General features: G+C 40.3%; 1 protein-coding gene across 4 annotated transcripts in view; it reads right to left on the reverse strand.

Moving 5' to 3' along the window:
* Window positions 1–24,671, reverse strand: part of LOC109066495 (mitogen-activated protein kinase kinase kinase kinase 4) — a 59,739-nt gene extending 35,068 nt beyond the window's left edge. For 3 of the 4 annotated variants that reach the window (XM_042763262.1, XM_042763261.1, XM_042763260.1), the window contains exon 1: window positions 24,611–24,662. The gene's annotated coding sequence lies outside the window, so the exon portion shown is untranslated. Of the gene's footprint in view, window positions 1–24,610 lie in introns of all 4 variants that reach the window. The other variant, XM_042763259.1, reaches the window with a different exon arrangement.
* Between the last annotated feature and the right edge of the window lie 446 nt (window positions 24,672–25,117).

Raw genomic sequence — 25,117 nt, forward strand, 5'->3', positions numbered from 1 at the left:
TAAAGGGATGCTGGAGAGTTCTCCTCGGACCCTCCTCTCTGAGCTAGTTTACTCCAGGCACTGTCCAGCACAAGAGCTCCACTCACAGAGAGAAGACTTTCACTCCATCACACCACTCACTCTCCTGCAGCCAGAGATGGCCAGTAGTTAAGTAAATGTATTTAAAACACATAATTAATTACTTCTGAGTATTTTGTCATTTGTATTTTGCTGGATGAAAAAAAGTCTTATTTAATGTAATGTAATGGTTTTATTATTGTAGTTCTCCACTATTCTTGTTGGGTCACATGTAGAACCACTAGGAGCAGCTTGAGGAGGTAACTGGACATTTAAGCTGGATCACCATAGAGTAAGTCAGCTCGTTTGGTCGAGGAGAACCATATGGTTGAGCTCAAGCTACCTACTTGCTCATCTAAAGTCCTTTGTTGAGAACTCTCTAAGTTTTTGCTCCACTAAAGGACTTTATTTGTCTCTGTCTAGACCTGTCTGTTCTTCAAATGATTTCTTTATTTGTGTCATTGACTGGATGCCTCTTAAATCACCTCTGGATAAGAGGTGTATTGTCTACGACGCCGGAAGTAAAACCACCGCGTGTGTGGGTTCATCAAAGCGGCACGCAGGACAGCGACGCGCCGAACGCCAACGACACAGTGGATTACAGGACTACTAACATTACATCACACTCTTCAGTTCTCGTACTTCAACTGTACATGGAACGATAAGTTTATTTCAACTCATTGACTCACTGTACATTTAAATTAATTATGGTTTATTCGTTGGTTTTTGTACCTGTATATATATACTTGTGGGAAGAATAAATTAGGATTCAAATAAATATATTAACAAATGATATTAATAAAAAAGTATTTAAATCAGTGCATGTTAAAAATCTGTTGAACCCCTCAGAGTAACAGCTTTAAAGAAACGAGCTGTTACAGTAATTTGTAATGAAATACTTTGAGAAACAGTGTTTTGTTCTTGAAGACTTAATCAAGTAGGTAATTTTATTCTGAGACAGAATAATATCTCTCTTCTCGAGCCACAGTCTATCAGAGTTTTGTGGCAAGATGACAGTCTTAAAGTGATAGTTTCAGCAGTGTTTCTGTTAAACAGCAGCTCTCACTGTACAAGTAAACCTCAGGATTCATGTGCTCACTGTACGGTCCGTTCCTCGAGATACAACCTGACTGCTCACACGCAAAATCAGTCATAAATCACACGGTGTATGCCTGACCGAAGACCTTCATTCATCTTCCAAACACAAATCAAGATATTTCTGATGAAATCAGAGAGCTTTCTGAACCTCCACAGACAGCAATGTAACTTACACAAACAAAGCCCAGAACAGTGTGACTCAAGTGCTTCATAAAACTGAGGTGAAACCACTGGAGTCACAGGAAGTACTTTAATGATGTCCGTCCTAAACGACATGAGGGTGAGTAATTAATGACAGAACTTCCATTTTTGGGTGAACTATCCCTTTATTTCATCCATGATTCCTTCCAACTGTCATTGTTTGAGAATAATAAAAGAAATAAAATTCTTCTTCACACAGGGCCATGTAGTTTTGGATTTTGTTTTCCCTTAATAATAAAAACCTTCACTTAAAAACTGCATGCTGTGTTTAGTTGTGTTATCTTTGACTAATATTTAAATTTGTTTGATGATCTGAAACATTAAAGTGTGACAAACATGCAAAAAAATAAGAAATCAGGCCAACACTTTTTCACACCAGTGTATATGTTTTAAATTGCCATAATTTATATGCTTGATTTATCCTTTTTCATAAAAATGGTCTAAAGGCTGAAATGTTGTTGTATAAGATTTTTGTTTTTGTCAAAACCTGTATCTGAACTGTAAATCATGTCATTTTAAGGCTCAATACTGTATGTTACCATAGACATACCAACACCACTCACCTGGTGTTCATTTTACTTGTGCAGCTCTCAAAATGGGTCATAAATTGACTTAAATTTATTTTTAAAAGTTCTGCAGATACCCTATAAATAGTGAAATAAGATTCCTTCCTTCATATTTGTTGATATTTGAGTACTAAAAATATTTTTGATTGACATTTAAACTCCTATCTGATTTTCTATATTTACAAATTTTGTGAGCCCTGCAGCTGATGAGCAAGCACTGGTAATTTGTGATGTATCTGTGCTGATCTCTGATCTTCAGACTGGAGAGAGAGGAGAGAGCGAGGGACCATCACACCACACCTTCATTCTGATGCATTCATTCAGCCTGTTATAGAATTATAACAGAAACTCTGTTTTTGATGACACTTTAATTCTTGCTGAACTTTATCTTTCTTGTTAGATCTCCATTGTCATGCATTAGTTCTAGGAGGGGATTTTAACTGTGACGTGTCACTGTCTCGTCATAGCTGTGGTGCTTGAGAAAGCCCCCCATCAGGATCAGATGGTCTGAAATGGGCTGGCTGGTGTTTTGATTTTGTAAAGTATATGGATGTATTTTCAGAATCAATGTGAGTTTGAGGTTGAGCTGATCTGAAAGAGCTTCAGATTCATCAGCATGTGGTTTAGCACGGCCTGCTGTCTGCTGATCTGACAGATATCTGTGCTGTCAGAGACGTGTTTCCTTGCATTTCACAGTAAATTCACAGCATATCCACTCTGAATCAAGGCTCATGTCTTGACAGAAAGCGAGTTCACTGAAGAAATTGAGTACGTGCAAAGACAGACAGACGGATCACAAAGATTCGGACTAAAATATACATTTTGCTCAAGTATTTGTTGTTAGACGTTATAAGTAGGTTTCAAGTTCTTCATATGGCACAAGGACGATGGTAGTGAGATAAATCTAATGTAACATGATTACTATGTTCAGATGAGTGAGTGTGCTCCTCAGACCTCTAACCCTCGCTTTAATAAACAATCACTTCTTTCTCTTTTATAATGTAATGTTTACTGATACAGTCAGCTAGAGATAGATCCTTGTTGTCACAGCCTTCAGTCCGTGCTGTTTCAGAGGATAACATCAGGCAGAATGTGGAATAACTTGTTTAAAACACTCATTAAAATTGCATTCATACAATTATTTGTTTAATAAAAGAAGTTATCAAATAACCAGATCAGTGGTTGCAGCCCTAGCTCAATTATTTGGAGATTTAAGAGATTGGATGAGCAGCAAAAACATTCCATCTGTAAAAAGGTTGCATGCAAAAGTGGAGGTACTTCAAATCTCTTCCTCCATTTACAACAACACCATACACTAGAGTGAGAAAAACTTCACATAACTCTACAGCCAACCTTAACAGCCCAAATCAAGCTCAACACAGTGCTCTGCAAGCTTCATTCACCCAGCTGTGCCTTCAGAAAACATGAGCTGAGCCTCAGGAACCACAACTGTACCCCTTTGTGTTTAATTCTCCTTTCTGGAGAGTACCAGGGTATTTGGTCAGTTCATCCAAACATGAGATGGGTCATTATTCCCAGACAGAACTGAGCTTCTGCTCCCCAGATCTGATGAGCAATGCTCACACATCACTAAACGTCTCATTAAGAAGAGCCAGAGCCCCGGCCCCCATCATGTGCACCTTCTACAGAGGCACCATCGAGAGCATTCTGACCAGCTGCATCACTGTGTGGTATGGCACCTGCAACGCGTCCTGCCGGAATACCCTTCAACGCATAGTGAGAGCAGCTGAGAAGATCATTGGTGTCTCTCTCCCCTCCCTCCAGGACATTTACGGAACCCGTCTCACTCACAAAGCCCTCTGCATTGCAGGTGACCCCACTCACCCGTCACACAGCTTCTTCAGTCTGCTGCCATCAGGGAGGAGACTGCAGAGTCTCCAGGCCAGGACCAGCAGACTGAAGAACACCTTCATCCATCAGGCTGTCAGGAAGCTGAACTCGCTCCCGAACTTGCCCCCCCATCCCTCTTCTGCCCCAGGCACCACTGAACTCTGAACCTCAGTCCCCCCCCCCCCCAAACCCCGGCTCCCATTAACACACTGTGACCTGCACCAGACACTTTGTGCAGCATTGGTCTGCTCTCTACCTCATTCAGCAGTTAACTGACCTCATTCAACCACATCTTCTGTCAGTTTAAATAAAGAACTGCTCTCTGAGATTTTTGTCACTTTAATCAGACTGAATAAGCGCTTTTGCACTACAATCATTATATCTGAACTGTTTACTTCACTGGTTTGCACTCTATCTGCCATGTGCCTTGTGCTGCTTTACTTATCTTTTTTTTTACATGACCTATTTGTATATTTGTATAGTTGTACTTTATATTTTATTTAATCTGTATTTAATGTTCTAGTGTTAGTGTTATCTGTATGCACCAAGGGTCTGAGAGTGATGCAATTTTAATTCTCTGTATGTATGTGCTGTACATGTGAAAGAATTGACAAAAAAGCAGATTTGACTTGACTTGACTTAAAGGGGTCCTATTATGTGCTTTAATGAAGTCGTGATTTGGTTTTTGGGATGTACTAAAATAGATTTTTATGCTGGAGTGTTCCAAAAATGCATTATCTTATTATTTTACATTACTGAAGCATCTCTGCTCCCAGGCAGTCTTGAACACGCTAACTTGCATTTAAAAGTTGGGAACAAAGTGTTGTCATTAATAATATTAAGTCAGTTCCTCATAATATTGAAACAGGAATTCCTCAGGGAACTATTTTGGGTCCTATTCTTTTTAGTATTTATATTAATGATCTTCCAGAAGTGTGTCCTGATGTGATTCTTCATATGTATGCTGATGACACGGTTATTTAAACATCTGGTAGGAACTGAAGAAAGTTAACAAGTAACTTGGAAAAAGTGTCAGCTTGGCTTGATGCCGCCTTTTTAACTTTAAATACTAAAAAGACAAAGTCCATAAGGTTTTCAATAAAAAATGACCTGTAACAGAATCATTAAACATTAGAAAACACCCGAAGCATGCGCGCTAAAGCCTGTCAAACAGCGCCTGATTATTGAGCTAAGTTATCTTTTTTGCTAATACGGTCAAAACACAAGGTTTACATGTAGACTCAGTTGATTATGTCTAAAATGAAAGTAAACAGTTGAGAGAAAAACGTATACATGCCTGTATATTAGATGCGTGCAGGTCTTAAAGGGACAGAAATTTAACTGTCATTTTGCATTATTGACACGGTTTTCCTAATTAATGTTGTTCAGTTGCTTTGACGCAATCTTTTTTGTTTAAAGCGCTATATAAATAAAGGTGACTTGACTTGACAGTAGGTCTATTAAACATGCGACTGTCATTAAAGGGATAGTTCACCCTAAAATTTAATCTCTGTCATTATTTACTCACTGTCACGTTGTCCCAAACCTGTATTCATTTCTCTCTTCTGCTGAACACAAAAGAAGATATTTTGAAGAATGTGGGCAACCAAACAGTTGCTGGTCCACACTGAATTTGATAGTAGCAAAAAATACTCTGGAAGTCACTGTGGACCAGCAACTGTTTGGTTTTCCACGTTCCTCAGAATAGCGTATATGTTCAGCAGAAGAAAGAAACTCATTCAGGTTTAAAACAACTTTTGACTGAGTAAATGGTGGTATAAATGGTGGTATGACAGAATTGACAGACAGCTGACAGAATTTTTATTTTTGGGTGAACTATTCCTTTAACGATAATAAAACAACAAAACACAAAGAGAAAAATCACTCGCTGCTCTTGACTGAAGAACTTTAATACCGTTGCTTTAGGAATGTCACGTGTTGGTGTGTAAAACAAGAATCAAAATATCAAAATAGATCTTTTGATGATCTACAGGAGAAAAAGGGCACATCCAAACACAAATCCAAATAATCTAACATCAATAGCGGACAAAGCAAAAAAAAAAAAAAAAAAAAAAAAAAAAAAAACATATTTTTAAATACTAGGAACGTAATCAGTGGGGAACAGAAACAGGTGTGTAGCTAATTAATTAACTAAAAAAGAAAAGGAACATGACCAAATAAGGAAATTCAGAAAGAACAGAAGTCCATAACTGTGACAGTTCGCCCCCTCCCTGAATGGTGCATCCCTGCACCGACAGAAATAGTCCATCGGAGGGAGGGTGGGGGTTCAGGAGGCAGGCGTGGGGCAGGCAATGGAGAGGGAGCACAGACCATAGTGCCAGGGTGGAGTGGATGGAGGGAGGAGCCAGGGGGGAGCCCGGAGCAGGAGGAGCCAGATGGAGCTCCAGAGGCCAGCCAGGATGGTGGCCCACGGTGGAGTCGACGGCGGGAGGAGCCATGGTGGAGTAAGAGCCCACAACACCAGGGGGCCAACTGATGGAGACTGAGCCGATGGATGAGGAGCCCAGGATGGAGCCGAGCAGACAGAGAGCCAGGGTGACACAGAGGATCCAGTTGCAGCTCACCCTCACTGGCGGGAGTGTGGGCGGGGCTTCCCTCCAAGCCCTCGATCTCCACCAAAACTCCCTTGGGAACGGACAATGTTGCCGGCTCATGCACTTGGTCAGATAATGCTGGAGGCTCAGGCTCCATGGCGACGATCAGCTCAGTCCCAGCGGGCTCAGGCTCTCCGTCTGCAGTGGGCTCATGCAGTAATTCCGTGCTGTGGGATGACGGCTGGCTGGTTCGGGAGTAGGGCTGGAGATATCCTCCTCAGCGGGGCAGACGGTGAATGGTGATCCGTTATTCTCCAGCACCCACTCCAAGAAAGCGTTGAAATCCTCTTTGGGATCAACCCCAGATACTCGCACCTCACACCCATCCCTCAGTAATAAAAAAAAAAAAACACAGAGCTATTGGAATTGGAAAAGAGCAAGACACGCCGGATCGATAAAGTCCTTGGTGTGGTCCTCCAGTGAACGGTCCAACTGCTCCAGGCACAGGAGCTGGACAGCTGGTAAAGCCATACCGAGAGAGGGGAAAAACAAAACCAAAAAGAAAGAAAAACGCCACTAAACTTACTCACTTTAGGGTCCGCTATTCTGTCACACGTGTTGGTGTGTAAAACAAGCGCACAACGACGGAGATATCAAAATAGTTCTTTTAATGATCCACAGGAGAAAAAGGGCACATCCAAACACAAATCTAAATAATCTAACATCAACAGCGGACAAAGCAAAAATGGAGAACACAGATTTTTAAATACTGTGAACGTAATCAGTGGGGAACAGAAACAAGTGTGGGGCTAATTAATTAACTAAACAAGATGTAAGAACAGAAGTCCATAACTGTGACAAGGAATCAGTTTATATAGTGTTTTATTTTTATATTTGTTCATTCAATTTCTTGAATGCTCCTTCTAAATGCACCTTTTGTACCTAAAAATAAAGCACTGTTTGTTTTATTTGCATATTATGTGTAGTTGTAATGTGTATCTTTGTCATTCTTTTATCTTTGTTATTAAAAATAAGAACAAAGATTTTTATCTTTGCCCTCTTCAGCCTAAATATCTGCCATTCTTTTTTTTTTTTTACCTTGAAAGGCTTTGTCTTTATAATAGGGACATTAGTTTGGCTGTAATACAACTTGCAAAATCAAAAAACCAACATGACAAAGAATCATGATAAAATCGTGAATCGTGATATTTCAAAAAAAAAAAATCATGATATGATATTTTTTCCATATCGCCCACAACTACAGACATTTAATTAACATAAATACTGGGATAAAAGTTTATAGTTTGGGTATCCTATATATTTCATCACTGAGGATTTCTTTTAAAAAAAAAAGTCTAAAAATCTTGTCTCGTCTCGTTCTCGTGAACCCAGTCTCGTCTCGTGGGATAAGTGTCTGTGCGACCAATTTGGTCATACATGCGGCCTAATTTCTAAATGGTGCAACTAAAAAAAAATCATAGGTCGCACCAGTGCGACCAGCCGTTCGAGGGAAAATAAAGTCTCCGCGACTCTGAAAGTCTCCCTGTGGTTCAACAACAGACACTAGAGCCCTGCATTTGAGCCCGAGCCCGACGGACCCAGACTTTTTTACGCCCCTCGAGCCGGGCTTCGGGATAATTTTCACGTCATAGTTCAGACACGGGCCGGTGTCCTGACATTTTATCCTACCCATACGATTTTCCTACCAGGGTTTACTGAGCATCTGCACATCAATATTGCGTCCTTTTTCTCATGCTAAACAACATTTAATGTATTTGCATTATTGTAAGAGTAGGTTTAAGGTTAGGGAAGGTGTAGACTTCAATAAAATGTAATCTAATAGGTAGAAAAAAATATTTATTGTTGGTTTCCTGTAGCTGTATCCTTTCTGTCGTTAACTGCGAATATAACACACTATTACTGTATTTGCATTACTGTATGGTAAGGCTATATAAGGTTATGATTAGGGTTGTGACTTCTCCTTACTTTTATATTTTAGACATTCATCAATTAGTGATGAAAAATATTGCCATGCTGGTGGAAACAACACGAGACCGTGCTCCGTGACTGTCAAGAGCGGCTCGACGGTGTTTAGTGTCCCGCAGCAGCAGCGCAGCTGAACAGTTCTGCGTTCAAATACACGCAATAGGCTCAAGCTTGCCGCAAAGCACTGGCAAAAGTAATTACCATAAATGTGACGGGGGAAATAGTAAGGAGATATTTTAATTATTTACTAATAAACTAGTGTTTTCTGAGTCTGTGTCGTAAGAATAAAGATTTTGATTTTTTCTATTTATCTCCTCAGACGCGCCTTTAGAGAGAAGTGCATCTTTACAGATTATGATTATAATGAAAGAGTTTTTGTTTTTGATTTGTTTTATTTCATTTAGTAGTCATTTTGAGCTTTCTATAGATATATTTATCATGTCTGTGAGGCATGTTTTCACTGAGTTTTGGTTCATTTTTGTACTCCTGTTAAAGACGACACTACAGAAAGAGCATCATTTTGTTGATATTGTGAGTGCACACAAATAAAAGTAGACACTTTGCAGTTACGAATGAGCTATTACTCTTACCTTTATGAGCAAAAATGATAGCATATCCACTGAAAAATGCAAGTGATCACGCTGGCGTCACACTATTGGATATAGCGCACATTTATCTAGGTCTAACGTTTAAACATTCTTATATGATTGAACTGTTTTATATCTATAGATTTTATTTTAGGCAAGTCGTGATGATTTGAGAAGGCTAAACTGATCAAACATAGGCTCACTGTCTAATGCTGGCCGCTTGGTCGTTACTTAAAAAAAAAAATCTAATCTACGAATCGAAATATAATCACTTTGCTATTACATACAAAACCTTAAGATAATACAAAAAACCAACACTGTAGTATAAGCTGTTTAGGGAGTGTTCAGCTGTTCAGATCAGACACTAGAGCATCCCTTCATTCAGACACAGTGAAGATCTGATCAGAATCAGTGTGGAGGGACCAAGTCTGGAAGATTTTGATGCTAGAGAGAGTTTAGCCAAGGCCAAAGATCAAGAAGACCAAACTACAGGAGATGGCCATCCGAGGGGCATGTGACTGCAATGGAGGATAGTCCATAAGACACTGAGCCATGAGATGTTCAGTTTGAAGCCCTTAAAACACTTAATTTAGATTTTCTTTTTATTTAATTTATCTTGAGATGTTTTAAGTTTCAAATTCAGCTCAGTGAAGCACTTAAAGCACCAACACTTTTTCAGTAAGTTACCTTTCTTGTAGAATTGTGCTTCAAACAAAGAACTTTATGTTGACCAGATCGTTAGTTAATCATGCTAAATCACCCTCTCTACTGACTGACATTATCAGTCTCTAAATTTCTTCTCTTTTTGAAAGTTGTGAAAAGACTATAAAGGAGTTTTTCTTTTGCTCTTTGAGAAAATGGAAATGCAAAATATAAATGTGTGGTAGTCTCCCACTCACTGCTATAGAGCTGTGACGACTTCTGCTGCTGAGAAACATGGGACTGTGAGAAAGGTCCATGTCCAGAAGCAGCGTGCTGTAGTCCGAACGAGCCGTTTGTGAACTGAACTTTCAAACCTTGCAGATCTTTTTTTTTATTATTCTCAAACAATGACATACACTTTAACTAAAACTAAAAAAATTCAAAAGCACAACAGACCCACTTTAAAAATCATAATGTATAACAATTATGATAACAATCACGTCTTTCTTCTATCAGTTCATATGAATTATTATTACTGTGTCCTTATGAACTCTTTGAAGTCTTTGAACAATTTAGAGTTCAGGACACGACACTGAAACAGTGCAGGAATCAGTGAGCTATAATCTGAAAATATGACCAAATAAATACCGTTTTATAATGTAGCATTCAGTTTATGTATAATACATGATGGTTGTTTTTTAATACTATGTGCGAACATGTTAATAATAGACAGACTTGTTTAATCCTGACTGTCTGGTTTAGGCTGGTGAGAGGGGTTTCCTCACACACACGTGATAATCAGCATCACTGATCCAGAACCAATAACACAGCTACTGTACGAGAGATGCCACAGTCCCTCTCTGCCTGGTTACAAACCCACAGCCAATCCGAGCCTCCCGCTGAGGTCACATGATCACCAGCTCTCCCGGGGGCTGTGAATCATGCTTCTATCTGTATGTATGTGAAACAGCAGTGTTTGATTATCAGGGCCTGTGGAATGATGATGAATGCATGCTTTTCTCCAGGAGGCACAGATGAAGCTAGTTCAGCAGCAGCTGAGAGAGAATTGAGCTTCATCTAAGACAGAAACACAGATGCCAAAGTGTCTGCTCACATCTCTTAACTCCAGCCACATTAAATGTCCAGTCCGTCACAAATAAAGCCAGGATGAGCATCAGTGTGGACGTGTGTGTTATATTTCACATGCAAGCATGTGTTCAGTGTGTGCGGAGTCAAACACATCTGTTAATCAGTTCACAGTGTTTCAGCGCCACCTAAAGCTCCATCCGTGTGTCTGCAGGCTCTGGACATGTGACCTGAAGCTCACGCCTCATTGGCCAACACAAAGAAAAACAATCGACACTGGAGGAAAAAAGCAGTGTGTTTAGTCAGAGGGCAGATGTTTGTTCCTGATATGAACCCATTGTTCAGGATCCTTCAGCGGTGTGTGGTACACTCTGATCATGACCCTCTGTCAAAACACACGGTCAGTATTTATGCTGGAATACAGCGCTGCCCTTCAGCTAGCAACCAAACCTCCAGTTCTTTGCTGCCTGTAGTCTAAATGCATGTATGCGACTTCGCACGTCTATCAGGCTTTGCCCTCCTTCATGCACTGCTAGATAAAGTGCCGGCCCAGGAATCCATTTTTGACCAGACCAGAAGAAATCCACCAATTTTCTCTGAATGTTCTTAATAAAGTCATCTGGTGGCTCAAGTACATTCAGTCTGTGCCATAAAATAGAGGCAATCGGATTATTTGCAATCAAGACCCTGCCCCTATAGGATAACTTGGGTAATAGCCAATTCCATTTACACAATTTGGCAACCACCTTTTCCAGCAAACCCTCCCAGTTCTTTTCTTTATACTGATCATTGCCTAAAAACACCCCCAACACTTTAATACCTTCCCTTCCCCATTTTAATCCTTCAGGAAGTTGATGATAGAGGACATCCCTGCCGGATTCCTCTTTCAACAGGAACTGGACAACTCAGGCCACCTCCTATCTTAAGCATAACCGAAACCCCTTCATACAGTAATTTTATCCACAAAATAATATTCTCCCCAAATCCAAAAGCTTTTAAGACATTAAAAAGAGATTCATGACCCACACGATCAAAGGCTTTCTCTTGGTCAATAGATAAAAAACCCACATCAAGATTGTTCCTAAAAGACATATCAATTACATACCTCATAAGAAATAAATTGTCTATTATTGTACGCCCCAGAATACAGAATACAGTTCTCTTTCCACCACAATATGCAAAACATTTTTCACCCTATTAGCCACACATTTAGACAGTATTTTATAGTCTAGACACATTAAAGACACTGGGCGCCAATTCTTCAACAAACCTAGGTCTTCACGAGGGGTGTGCCCGAAGCCGAATACCTTATTCGGAAAGGCACGGATAATGGCTTCAAAAACGAATAACAGATAATGAATAGTTCTGCCCGAATATTCAGCTGAGGCTGCAGCACAGTCTGGTGTTTGCTAGATTCACAGGTGAGGCAAGGGATCAGCGCAATATTTTACACACACCTCTAAATTCACTCAGTGAGTGTGTGAAGTGAATGAACGTAAACTTTATGAATTAAAAGAGCGCAAATCACACACCGCATTGCTGTTGCCACGCGTGCATCTCTCAGAAATCAGAGCTTGGCAAGAGCAGGTCTAATATTACCTAAAATATTACATCATACATGTTCTTCTATTTGTGTATATATAAAAGGCAATGATTTAAACCTTATAAGGCTACAATATGATACACGAATGAATAAGCACAGCGCGACTGCCAATCAAACAGTTGTGCCACATTTCTTGCTCCCAACAGGTGGCGCTATGATTATAACTGAATATCGGCATGTAAATGTCTTCAGGCCAGGACTCTTACCGAACATGCAAAGTTTCGGGCAGATCAGACATTTTCGGGCAGATCAGACATTGCATGTTTAAGTTAGTGTAAAAGAAGTAATTTCCTGTTGCCAGCAGGTGGCGCTAAGACTAAATAAATATTTGCCTAAAGATGAGTTCAGGCCAGGACCCATATCAAATACATGAACTTTGGGCAGACCAGATATTGCAGTGGCACTACAAAATGACAAAATAAGTCATTTCCTGTTGCCAGCAGGTGGCGCTACAATTATAAGTGAATGTTGGCCTTTAGATGTGTTCAGGCCAGGACTCTTATAAAACATGCGAAGTTTGGGGCAGATTGGGCATTGAATGTATGAGTTACAACAACTTCCTGTTTCACAGTATTAATAGCATCCTTTAGCACATAGTAAATGTTGCTAGCATGTTTTAGAATATTCCTAGCATGATTTGCACACTATGGCATATTTTACTGTGTTGTAATCTAATGGTGCATAAAATTGTAAAACATGTCACTTCCTGTTGCCAGTAGGTGGCGCTATAACTATAACCAAATATGACCATGTAGATATCTTCAGGCCAGGACTCTAATCAAACTTGTGAAGCTTGAAGCAGATTGGACATAGTATGCACGAGTTACAGTAATGTTCTACTTCACTGCATTAATAGCATGCTTTAGCACTTAGCTAAGTTTTGCTAGCATATTTTAGCATGCTTCTAGAATGTTTCCAGCCTATTTAACACTTGTTGATGCTTTTTAATATGTTGCTAGGAGTCCATAACAGTGTTACACATGACACTTCCTGTTGCCAGCAGGTGGCGCTATGACTATAACTGAATATGGGCATGTTGATGTGTTCAGGACAGGACTCTAATCAAATCTGTGAAGTTTGGGGCAGATCGGACATTGCTTGCCTGAGTTACTGCAATTTCCTGTTTCATGGCGAAACATCAAAGTTTGTCAGGCCGCCAGGGACACACCCCTTGACGAAAACTCAAAACTTTCGCAATTTAACATCAAAAAGGTCTTATGAAGATGATCCGATTAAAACTGTAGGAGGAGTTCGTCAAAGTACGAGGCATGGAAATGGCAAAAACTGCACAAAAATCGTACAGGAAAATCAAAATAATGTTCTTCCTGTTGGTGTTTGGATTTTGTCCCAAGAGACTTTTTTGTTAATGGTGTGTTACACGTGTGTACCGATTTTTATGCATGTACATAAAACGTAGCTCGAAGCACACTCCGTTGAAATTTTCCAGGTGGCGCTATCAAGCCATTTTGCCACACCCACTTCTGAAACCTATATCAGATGTAAATTTTCGCCAGTTCTGATGCATGTGCAAAGTTTCGGGAGTTTTGGAGCATGTTTAGGCCCTCAAAAATGCAATTCATTTTGGAGAAGAAGAAGAAGAAGAAGAAGAAGTAGAAGAAGAAACGGAGCAATTCCTAATAATTTTGTGATTGATACAGATACAAATACTGGCTTCGCTGCACACCCCTAGTCTCCACTTTTTGGCTGAAGTGAGAACACCACTCTCTGACAGCTGACTGGTAAATAACCTCTTTTAAAACATTCACAAAATACATTACACAAATCTTTACCTAAAACACCCTAAAAAACTTTATAAAATTCCGCTTGTAAATCATCAACTCCTGGTGATTTTACTGTAGAAAGTTGTTGCACTGCTTTAGACATTTCATCAAAAGAAATCATTACGTACAATGACTTTTTGTCCTCAGGTCCTAATTTAGGAAGAGCTCTTATGAGCTGGTCCATACAACCAACATCACAGTCCATATTACCAAACAGTTCTTTATAAAACTCTATACCCATCTTTCTCAACACACAGTTACACTCAAATATAAATTCCCAAACAACCATCATCAACATCACAAAAACATTGATTTACTCCCCATTTATTTTTGAACAATTCGATATCACTGATCAAATTATAGAAAGTAAATTCGATCTTAATACGAGATTTTAATAATCCATTTAAAATGGACACCACATCAATTGATCCATCATCATTCAAGAGCTTTTTTCGTGACAACCATATTGCTAGTTTTGCCTGCCCAGTTAAGAAATTAATTAAAAAATGAACTTCCCTTCTATTTCTGCTAAATTTTGGTCCATAAATGAAATAAACCAGCATAAAAACTTCCCCCAAAGTATTACACCACTCTTCCAATTTGTAAAAAAAGAGGCTGAAGCCTTTCACACTACAGGAACAAATGAAAAACCGTTTCCTGTTCACCACATAAAGGACACCCCCTCCCTACCTGTGGGTCAAGGTGTGCTCTGTATCTGTTTGTAGCTATAATACCCGTGTACAATTCTCCACAGAACTTCCACATACCTTTTCTCCAGGGGTGGTTTGTACAAGGACCTCCAGCTACCTTTAGGGGAAGCGTCTAGCCCAAACATCTCCTGCCATTTGGATTCTTTGACACTCTCTAGTGTTTTAAAATGCCATGTTTTAACACAGAGAGTGTAAATGTCTTTCTTTCCAGCATCACGGAACAGCTGAGATGCTTTAAAGGATAGCAAGCTACCTTTCTTTTCTTGCCAAGTTCCAGTCTCTGCAGAGACACTTAGCTCTGGAAACACACATTTATCCACCTCATTATTAAAAGACTCCATTCCCAGTCTATAGTCCTGTGGTAGTGACTCTAAAATCTGATTCAACATTGTCTGTGCCACTCTGATTGATCTTAGTCCCATTTTTGAAGCAAAAACTTCCGCAGTAATCCATCTTGTAGTTTCCATTAGATGACCAATTTTTATAATATTTGCTTTCCACATGGCTTTTCTAAGAGTCTCTGATTTAGAAATGTCCAAATCCAATTCAAGATTAAAAAGTAGTGGTTCTTCTTTCAGCCATAGACTCTGTGATCCATTTCCACTCCGTGAAAACTTAAAAAGTGTCCATGATCTTAAAATTGATCTATAAAAGGAGCTCAGTCCAGAAAGGTTCAGCTTGTTAACATCCATAAGGAAGAGATGAAGATCTAGGCCCATGTTTCCCGCTCTCCTCAGGAGAGCACAACCAATTCCTGCCCAACTCACATCCTCCTCATAAAGCAATCTTCGTGTTGTTTGGATTCTGAAGGCCTTTATTCTTGATGCGACATCAATCAGCCCCTGGCCTCCTTCCAGTACAGGCAAATACAACACCACCGCCTTTAACCAATGATGGCCTGACCAGAAAAAATCCCCTAGTCGCTGCTGGATATCTCTCACCAGATCATCAGGAGGCTCAATTATTGACATTTTGTGCCATAAAGAAGATGCAACCAAATTATTACAAACTAGCACCCTCCCCCTGTAGGATAGCTGGGGTAGCAACCATTTCCATTTAGACAACCGAGCACACACTTTCTCCACAAGGCCCTCCCAGTTTTTTCTTTGGTACTCTTCTGTCCCTATAAATACCCCTAAATATTTAAAACCTGCTCTTTCCCCACTTTAAACCACCAGGAAGTACTGGACCTTTAAAATCTCTTCCACACCACAGAGCATCACATTTACCCCAGTTAACAACAGCTGAAGAGGCTTTACCATAACAGTGTAAAGCCTCCTTTAGCATCTGAATGTCATTTTGTTCCCGACATCATCAGCGTATGCTGAAAGTTTGATGTTGGAGTGTAGGGTGTTAACCTGTAGACCCATTAGCCCTATCCTCAATTTACACAGCAAAGTTTCAATTACAATATTGAAGATATTGATTCTAATCTAAATTTCGGTGAAAACACAGACTACATTTTTAAAACTTGTAACCAACGTCTCCATCTACTGCGCAAGCTCAGCTCTTTCAGAGTGAGCAAGCACATTATGCAAACAGTCTATAAGAATCTGATAGAGAGTATTCTAACTTTTAACATGGCGATGTGGTATGGTAATTTAAACGTAAAAGGGAGAAGTAAGCTGCAGAGAATAGTAAACCTCGCCTCAAAAATCATAGGGACAAATCAGAAACAATTAAGTTCCATGTACGAGGAAGTTCTCAGGAAAAAAGCTTTTAAAATAACAAACGATCCCACTCATCCACTCAATAGGGAGTTTGAACTCCTTCCCTCTGCCAGACGTTACAAAGTAACTAGGGCAAATCGTAATATTTTTAAAAATTCTTTTATTCCTAATGCAATTCGGACGTTGAACAACACGTCCCGTTGATGTATTGTAACGTAATTGCTACTGCTGTACTGCATTTTGCCCTGAAGATGTCTGTGTGTTAGTCTTGTTGTTCTTGTTGTTGTTGGTTTGATTGTTGTTTTTATGAGACCGAAGGCAAATTTCCACATTGTTGACAATAAAATGAAAATGAAATGAAATGAATACTGTACAATTGACCTGAGAGAGGACAACCCTGTCTATTACCTCTTTCTGCTTTTATAGTGATACTTAATCCTCCAGCTATTTTAATCATACATGTAGCCTCAGTATATAAAAGTTTAATTTTTGAAATAAAATTATCCCCAAAACCAAAAGCTTGATCAAAGTATCAAACAGAAAGACATGGTCAACCCTGTCAAAAGCCTTTCTTGATCCAAAGATAACAAACCGACAAACAGAACCATAAAACCGGCAAATTACTTATCAATCAAGCAATCAAAAGAAAGACATTTCCTCATGGTTTCTATCTAATTTGTGATCTACAGTACAATTGAAATCACCACCTATTATAACAATGTTATCCTGAGGACATTTTAACAATTCTTCAGAAAGTTTTCCAAAAAACACAGTTCGTTCATTTCCTATATTAGGAGCATAAATGTTAAAAAATGAAAAACTATTATTGTCTATTGTTATATCAGCACGTAATAAGTGTCCAGGTAATATTTCTAGAAAGTCTGGATCATTTTTTTACTCGTTTTGAAATTAAAAAACGCAACACCAGCACTCAGATTCGTGCCATGACTAAGGCCAATATTACCCAACCATTCGTTTGTCCAGTCAACTTCATTACAGGCATCGGTATGTGTCTCCTGTAACATAATCACATCCGCTTTTTTAAGGTGTAAATACTTAAAGTAGTTCTCTTCTGTACATCCCTACAGCCATTTATATTTAAAGATCCGATGTTAAAGGAAGCCATGAGGATTAAAAAAGAGAAAAGACACATAATCCAATATATCCTGTTCATCATGACTCTTTAAGGGGTTTTTTCAGTCTTTTTCTGACAGCACTCACAAACTTTTTAAGTCGGTAGCGCTTAGGCTGATCTAGTTCATCTAAAGTGGCCTTCTTCATGGCAACTAGCACTCAACAAAAAGCCTTAAATCAACAACAAAGAACATTTCGATCTCTGGCTTTCTCTGATTTTTTTTGTTGCATTTAAAAAGTCATTAATTTGTTCCACAGTATAATAACGAGACTTTGCAACTCTCCCAACAATACTTCCCTGTGAATTAGTTTCAGACAATTCATCAGCAATCGACTCTGAATAATCACCGTCCGAATCACTATCCATTACTTGCGATTTTGAAGCATCAATGTCAGACACGTTACTACTTAATGCCTGCGTCTCATTCAAGCCATCACTCACTATAGGCCGATCTTGGTCTCTAGGTTGCTCTAACTCAACAACAGCCTGCCCACTGTCGTTAGTTCCACTCTGTCCAGCATCAGCTATTTTATCAACAATCTCATTTATATCACCACTACAACCTTGATGCAACTGCTCTCCGATGTCAGTAAGCGCAGGCCTTTCCGCGCTCGGATCAGTCGATGCACTTTCACTAGTCACTTCAGACAGATCGCTACTCTCTGGAGCATTCAAAATCTGCCCTGAATTAGATTCAACTCCATTTCTTGCCGTTTGAGCCTCTTTAACCAGATGACAGGCTGTTTTAATGTGACCATATTTTCCACAAATAAAACATTTCATGGACTCAGTGCTAATAAAGATTGTGTAATCTTTTCCAAGCACCGTTAGTTTAACCGACACGTCAAGCGTTGCAAATTCAGCACTCAGTATCATAACAGCCTGACGCCTGAATGACATGACATGTTTCAACTCCGGGGTTTTCAAACCCAGAGGAATCATCTTAATCGTCTTAAACGAGTTAAAATATCCTCAAGCGCTTTATCAGAGATAAACGGAGGTACGTTTGACAACATTACCTTTTTCGATAGGTTAGACAAGGGTAATACAGGAATAAAACCATCATGAACAGTCAAACCACACTCCACTAAATGATTGACCATTTCAACTTCTTTCAGAAAAACAACCATTGCTTTATTCATTCTAGAAGCAGACATGATGCTTTGTGCACCTATTTCTCTGCCAACTGCAACCAAAACGTTCTCAATGGACACTGATGCATCAGGACAAACAGGAAAACCCATCAGAGTTTGAGCCCATCTCTATCAGCTATGCTGACAGAAGTCAGCACCCCGACTCTCTATCCTCTAATCCAAAGCAATATTCAAAAGGAATAAACCCAGAAAATAAGGAAAAGTTTGAACCTCACTCAAGAACGCCACACACTCTTCCACTCACACGCTCTCCACAGCCACTCCGCACATGCACACGAGACACACTGAGAGAGAGAGAGACACTGAGAGAGAGTGAGAGACACTGAGAGAGAGAGAGACACTGAGAGAGAGAGAGACACTGAGAGAGAGTGAGAGACACTGAGAGAGAGAGAGACACTGAGAAAGAGTAAGCGAGAGAGAGGTTGAGTGAGAGACACTGAGGAACACTATTTTCTTGGATCATAATATTTAATATATTCTTCTTGATTTGTCAATTCAATATACTGATGTCTGTCTTGTTTTGAAATAACAAATGTGATAATTTAATGAGCTCATATTCCCTGAAAGTCACATGTTGGAATATTCAAGGACAGAGGTCCTCTGTTTTTGGTATCAAGAGCCAACATTCAGACTTTAAAAAAGAAATTGAGAATTCTGACATTGTAATACTACAGGAAACATGGAATGTTAGAGATTTGTCCACTGGCTGTCCAATTGGATTTAGGGAAATAGTTCTACCATCGACGAAACTAAGAGGGGTGACTCAGGGCAGAGAGTCAGGGGGAATGCTGATATGGTATAGAGCACACCTCATAGACTCAATCACAGCTATACAAATCGGAAAATTTAACATTTGGTTAAAAATCCAAAAAGACATTGTCTCCACAGAGCGTCCCATATTCTTGTGTGCTATATACCTTCCCCCAGCTGAGTCCCCCTATTACAGCGAAGAAACCATCTCCATCCTGCAGGACGAGATTAGCCATTTCCAGACTAAAGGGAATGTGGTAATGTGTGGCGATCTAAATGCCAGAACTGGAAATGAACCAGACTTTGTCAACACACAGGGAGACAAATATATCACAAACACCAGCCACTCTCTGCCCTCATACCAGCTAAGAAACAATTATGACAAATTAACAAACAAAAGTGGGAAAAGCCTTCTAGATCTCTGTCGGTCACTGGGCCTGTACATAGTGAACGGTCGCATACGGGGAGACTCTTTCGGTTGTTACACCTTTAATTCTTTCTTGGGCAACAGTACTGTAGATTACTTCATCACAGACATTGACCCAGTGCATCTCAGAGCATTCACAGTCAGTCCCTCAAACACCTCTGTCAGACCACTCTAACATTACACTATATTTAAGACGAACTCATAGCAAAGAATCACACAGACAGCCCTCTCACTTACTGAAGCTGCAACCACCCTACAAGTGGACCAATAACAGCACAGAAAATTATCAAAATGCAATAGAAAGTCAAACGATCAAATTAATATTGGAAAAATTTATATTGAACACATATTCACAAAATAAATTAGGAATAAATCTGGCACTTAGTGACATTACCAAAATATTCCACCAATCAGCATCCATGTGCAATTTGAAAAATAAATCTTCAAAAATGAAACCAAAAAACACCAAAGAAATGTGGTTTGACAGTGAGTGCAAAAATATCCGAACAACAGTACGAAATCTTTCAAATCAAAAACACAGAGATCCTGACAATGAAGAGCTCCACCATCAATATCACGAAGCCCTTCGACTGTACAAACAAACTCTACGAGTAAAAAAGGAAGAACACACAGAACAATTATTTCAAGCAATGGAGGAGTCAATAAATACCAGTAACTTCTGGAACAACTGGAACACGCTCTATAGGCCACAACAGGAAGACCTGGCCATTCAAAACGGGAACATTTGGAGGACACACTTTGAAAATCTGTACAAAACAACTGAAACAAATCCTGCTCGAAATGAATTAAAAACCAAATTAGAAATCCTAAAAGAAAACATTAAAGACAATCAGAACCCCCTGGATTTCCCAATCACAGTAAATGAGCTTATCATCATGCTTCTTTCAACACTTCCAGCGCACTATAATGAACATCGAACTCCAGAATAAAGACACAACTTATAAGACGGCTGCTGCATGTGACCTTAATGCTTTTTCAGATTCATCCAGGTATGAACACAAACAAAACCACAACACACCGCCAGCTACAGCAGAGATGGACACACTGTTTGTGCGGTTTCTGTTTTCTGTACAGTCACACATGCAGAGGGAATACTGCTTACGGGTGATCGAGAGCCCTTAATAGGCAGCATGGCATGTGCACTTCAGACTTCCAGTGCTGTGTTCACTACAGGAGGCTCTTCAGATGATTTGACCCTCAAAGCTCCCGAGAGCTTACTAATGCAGAGCAGTGCTTTCCAGCACCCTTCAGGAACATGTTCTGAGCCACTGATTAGAACCAGCTGACCATCTGGACCTGCCGGTCACATGAGGAAACTCAGGTCTGGCCCTCAGGAATCGTTCCCTTATAACGGTCCACATCAGTGTCGTCACATCCGGCCTCCATCAGCAGCGTAAAAGAATCACGCCTGCATTACTGTCAATGAATCTAACTTTGTTGAACTTGACAATAAACATTAGTGTTTCTAACAGTCTGTGTAGTCTATGTATGTCCTGAGATGAATGAGAATCTGACTCTGAATTTTTGTACATAATCAGCATGACTTGTGCGCTCCCCTTTAAATCATGAAATATGCCTCGAATAACATGAGCACATTTTCCCTCGTTTTATCACCCGATTAATGACTAAACTGTGTTTCAATGAAACATCTGTGATGAACTGTACATCAGTAAATCACAACAATCCTGTGTTATGGATATAAGGGTTACGGCGGAAGTTATCTTGGAACACTGAAGAGTGAAAGAGGCCTGGCCTCCAGACGAGACTCACCTGCTCAGCGCAGAGCTCACCGAGTGAACACACACACACACACACACACACACACACACACACACACTCTCTCTCTCTCACACACACACACACACACACACACACACACTCTCACACACACACACACACACACACACACACACACACACACACTCTCACTCTCTCTCTCTCATCCTGTCTTCTCATGATTCTAGTGGGTTCACACGCAGTGGTTGTTAATACAGTTCCTCGCATCGCTCTGCTCTGCATCTCTCTCTCTCAGCTCTGCTCCAACAATAAACTGTTCCAATTATACACTTATTTTCACACAGCTGTGAGAAGCGTTAAACATGGCCATACTGTATTAAAGCTTTAATCAGAATAAAACCGTATATTAAAGGCTAACATAAACAGTAGCATTTACAAATAACAGCGTATCTAAAAGTATGAGACGACAACAAACAAAAAACATAGGCCTACCATTAAAATTTGTGCTTGCACGGGTTCTGCACGATCCTCTACAGTAATATAATAATATCCTAATAAAATAATATCCTCTGCTTCTCAACCGGGCTCAAACTGATAAGTGATATTAACAACACCGTTGTTTACAATACAACCGGAGCTCATGATGCTGAGGAGAGGGGCGGAACGTTTAGATGCACACTCGAGGTGGTTTAGCCAATCACAACACACTGGACTAGCTAACCAATCAGAGCCCACACATATTTCTGAGGGAGGGCTTCATAAAAGCAGAAAATGATCACTGTGGGTTTTTTTTAACAAAGCATTAACACATGCTAGACTGCACGCCATAAACACAATCAAGCCTAGAAAAACCACTGAAACACACCAGATCATGACGAGCTGTTTCTGGCCTAAAAGAGCTGCATGCATGTGAGATCTCAGCGTCCCAGAGCAGTCTATGACAGTCTCCTCTCTCACGCTCCTGCTGATGTGTGCCTGTGGTGCATTGTGGGTCCTTGTGTTCCTGCTGTGACTCCAGTGAAGCACAATCATACTCATCTCCTTCTCTGGAGTCATGATTTGATCTGACTGCTGTTTTAAATCTGTTAAATCTATTAAGCTGTTTCTGAGATGACTCGCGCTGAATTAATCATGTGCCATTATGAAGTCATGAGAAACAATGTTACACTATGGTTTCAAGCCTTTATTGCTGCACACTTTCACAAACTAATTAAAAAACCTGAAAAACTAATTCAATTCCCAGGAACACACCTACTAGTATAAAATGTATAGCCCGAATGCACTGTAAGTCGCTTTGGATAAAAGTGTCTGCTAAAGGCATAAATGAAATGAAAAACCTGTAGTCAGCGTACAGTAGTGTAGTTCCAGTATACTACACTTTGCCAGTAACTAAACAGAGCTGCTTCCAGAGCCGATCCTAGACTTCTGGGGGCCCTAGAGTCACTGGCAGTGTGATATAAAAGAAGGTCCGTGGTCACACAAGCTCAAGATACGTTCATGTTTTACAGTTACACCCCACTCATACTGTGATTATTCCATGTAGACAGCACATTCACAGGCTGTACATTGTGATGACAGTGAAACTTTAATGATACATAGTGCTTAAAAGGCACACTAAAATTAAATGTTTATGGCCACAGGAAGCTGTTAGAAAGCAGAAAGATTGAGGATTTTCTAGAAGCAAGGAGAAAATAACATTTGGTGTACCCACCCAAACAAAACGATAGCAGAAATCTGCTACTTTATTAAAATAAACGTAATCTAACCATATCCAAAAACCAGCTCACTCTGCTGTGATTTAATCAATTCAATGCACTAGAATTTTACTGAATACTGCATGTTTTTTCATTCAAATATTCATATTAATCCAGGATTTATTGACTTTTAATGCACCTTATTTCCAGTTGTACAGAAATACATGCTTTCATATGTGCTTTAGTTATGACTCATTTATTCACTACTTATGTGTTATTAATGTTTTATTTCAGTTTTAGTTTTGTATTTATATGAAAAGGTATTTATATGTAACGTGGATCCAAATTCATCCGTTTCAGGGAACACGTTTCTAAGTGTCTAAGTGTGGTGACGCTGATGTGGTTTAGCCTGTAGCTCTGGCTCCGGAATGATCTTCTTTTGTGAAGATGATCTGGAGTATCATGAACACCAGTTGAGGATAACTGAGGGTCCTCCTGTGTTTCTGTGGAGGGCAGCAGAGACGCTCACTGTTGGCGTGTGCTGGTCTCACGGATCCGAGAGTAACTGATGACACACTCTTCATCACTAGAAACACTGTGATTGATGAGAATCAGCTCAGGGATCCAGAAGACGAATGAAAGCAGCTTTTCTGAACAAATCTCTGCTTCCTCATCATCTCTCTTTCTTCAGTCAGGCTGAGCATGCGTCAGGAAAACTGCTTGTGATATATGACTAACATCCTGTCAGTATCTAGAACAGTTATTTGGCTTTTCATTCGGTGTTCTCTCAATCTTTGGCAAAACAGAGATGTAAACAGGACAGCACCAGCACTACAGCAGGACACTCGTTTATATCTGTGTGAAGCCCTGGAATCACTGCTCATGCTGCTGCTGGGTTGGGGCTAGAAGGGATACAGCAAAGACCGGAAGATAACAATAAACTGAATTTGCTACCTACCAGATTGTGTTTTATTAACGATTTCACCTACCTATTTACAGTAATGCAAAAATAGTCATTATTGTTGTACAGTGTGAGAATAATAACGCTGTATTGACGCGCGCATGCCCAGTAGTTTTCGCTGTATCCCTTCTGCTTGCTGCTTCATAATCGATGTGGGGTTTTTTGTCGCATTGAGTGTATCTGCGCATGCGCAGCAGATCACACCCTTCTCCCTCAATCTGTGTGATGAAACCGCTCGACTTTACTAGAAATGACTATTCTGTCTAAAACAATAAAGCAGTGGTCTCGAGGATGCTGGGAAGAGGGTTTTAAATGCTGTAAGTCTCAAACACACCGACCTTGTACACTTGTCCGTACGTGCCATTGCCGACCACTTCCACCAGCTCGAAAACTCAAACACAAACACAAAAACTAAAACAAAAATACTCAAATCAAAATAGCGCTCGATTAGACGAATGCACGATGAGAATGCGTGATTAGCTCGACACGAGACACACTGAGCGCGGGGCCCGGGGCCCGGGGCACTAACAGCGGCCAAACGCGCCGAGGAGAAGCACTCACGCGCAGCGACGCGAGGTCGATGTCCACCAGGCTCTTAGCGGGGGAGTCGTTCGCCATCTTTCGCCGATTGTTCGAGTCAGAAACGATGCCGTGTTTATTCCGTCCGGTCGACGCCGCTGCTCATCGTTCGCTGTGTGTCGGTAATCCCGGGAGCAGCGCGGGCCCGCAGCGTCCGCTCTATTGTTCGCGAGGATGAGGATGAGGATGATGGCGGCGGTGATGAAGCGCAGCGGAGTCTGGGTCACTCCATGGCGGAGGAGTGAGGGGTGGGACGAGGGGAGGCT

The sequence above is a fragment of the Cyprinus carpio genome, chromosome A9, assembly GCF_018340385.1.
Source record: "Cyprinus carpio isolate SPL01 chromosome A9, ASM1834038v1, whole genome shotgun sequence".
Taxonomy (NCBI): Eukaryota; Metazoa; Chordata; class Actinopteri; order Cypriniformes; family Cyprinidae; genus Cyprinus; species Cyprinus carpio.